Here is a 2,344-nt window from a genome sequence, read left to right as displayed (position 1 = left end):
TATCCTCCCTCAGTGCAGCATTCCGACTGGACTTTATGTAAAGACAAACTCCTCCCCCTTTCTGTTTTGTCTGATCCTTCCTGAATAAACTATATCCCTGTATGTTGACCGCCCAGTCACAGGTATCGTCCCACCAAGTCTCTGTTATAACCACTATGTCATAATTCTCCTCAGACATCAACTCCAGTTCATCAGTTTTATTGGTCAGATTTCTGGCATCAGTCAACATGCAATTCAAAGGTGGATCTTTTTTCTTCCTATGAAGCCTATCCCTTTTATCTATTCTAACCCCTCCCTCCACTCCACCCCCAAGTACATTAATAAGTCCCACCTCTCTATCTACACTATCTTCCCCCTCTATGTTGTAGGTTCCCTTCCCCCAGTCCCTAGTTTAAACACACCTCCACCCTTCTGGCCATCTTCTCCCCAAGCACACCTGCACCCTCCAGATTGAGGTGTATCCCATTCCTTCGGTAGAGCCTGCAGCCAACAGTGAAGTCGTCCCAGTTCTCCATGAACCCAAACCCCTCCTTCCTACACCAGCTTCTGAGCCACTTGTTTACCTCCCTACTCTCCCGCTGCCTCTCTGGTGTGGCTTTTGGTACTGGTAATATTTCAGAAAATATTACCTTGGAGATCCTTGCCTTAAGCTTGCTGCCTAAGTCCCTGAAATCATTTTTAAGGACACTCCACCTACCTCTTACTTTGTCATTGGTGCCAATATGTACAATGACTGCTGGGTCTTCTCCAGCCCCTCCCAGCAACCTGTCAACCCGATCCGCGATGTGCCAAACTCGAGCGCCAGAAAGACAACACACTGTTTGACGATCCCGGTCTTTGTAACAGATCACCCTGTCTGTCCCCCTAATAATAGAGTTCCCCCACTACCAGTACCTGTCTGGCCTGTCCTGCTCTCCTCCCTCTTTACTGGAGCAGACACCCCCCTGGCAGTCAGAGGCAGTATCTTGCTGCAGCACTGCTAGCTCTGAAATGGCATCCCCCTCATCTGCCAACCGGGCAAACTTGTTGGGGTGTGCCAGTTCAGGACTAGCCTTCCTGACACTTTTCCCTCTACCTTTTTGTCCACGTCTCAGAAGCCGGCATTCCACCTATGAGTTCTAGTTTTAGACACATATATATATATTTTGCCAGTGTGTGGGCAAAAATTGTATGGTATATACAACACTAAAAGAACATTTTTGTTGAAAATTGGCTTTGGCCTGGTTAGAAATATGACTTTTTAGGAATGTACTGTGAACTAGTATCTGTACTGCTTTATAGAGAGTTTTTAACATCTTTGAAAATGTTTTGCAGTTTTGCAGTGGTATGTAAGTGCTCACAATCATCTAGATTGCACTACATGTCAATTCTTCACATTATGCGCCCAATTCAGACTTGGTGCATGCCATTATTCATTTTACATCTGCTGTTTTGCAAGTTTAATCAGAGATGTTTTTAATTTCAAAGCAATTATCTGCTTTAGTTTTATCAGTTGTTTAACAAGCTTGCTTTGCAAATTTTATCAGTGCATCAATGTTTGCGTTTAGCTCCTGCTCCATCTTTAATGTGAATGGACTAAATATACAGATGGAGTACATTTTTCTTCATGTGGCACAATCACATTCTGAAATACATATCATGGAGCAAGCTGCAGTGGTGTATTTTTTCTAATATTATATATAGCACTTGAAGTTTGAGACATTGTTTGTAATGAAGTCTTAAACGGGTACTCCGGTGAAAAAAGATATTTTTTTAATTAACTGGTGCCAGAAACAGATTTGTAAATTAATCCTATTTAACCCCTTAACGACGCAGGACATATATTTACATCCTGCGCCGGCTCCCGCGATATGAAGCGGGATCGCGCCGCGATCCCGCATCATATCGCGTCGGTCCCGGCGCTAATCAACGGCCGGGACCCGCGGCTAATACCACACATCGCCGATCGCGGCAATGTGCGGTATTAACCCTTTAGAAGCGGCGGTCAAAGCTGACCGCCGCTTCTAAAGTGAAACTGAAAGTATCCCGGCTGCTCAGTCGGGCTGTTCGGGACCGCCGCGGTGAAATCGCGGCGTCCCGAACAGCTGATCAGACACCGGGAGGGCTCTTACCTGCCTCCTCGGTGTCCGATCGACGAATGACTGCTCCGTGCCTGAGATCCAGGCAGGAGCAGTCAAGCGCCGATAATGCTGATCACAGGCGTGTTAATACACGCCAGTGATCAGCATAGGAGATCAGTGTGTGCAGTGTTATAGGTCCCTATGGGACCTATAACACTGCAAAAAAAAAATAAAAAAAAAAGTGTTAATAAAGGTCATTTAACCCCTTCCCTAATAAAAGTTTG

Source organism: Hyla sarda, chromosome 1, assembly GCF_029499605.1.
Source record: "Hyla sarda isolate aHylSar1 chromosome 1, aHylSar1.hap1, whole genome shotgun sequence".
NCBI classification, from domain to species: domain Eukaryota; kingdom Metazoa; phylum Chordata; class Amphibia; order Anura; family Hylidae; genus Hyla; species Hyla sarda.
This window is presented reverse-complemented; position numbering follows the sequence as displayed.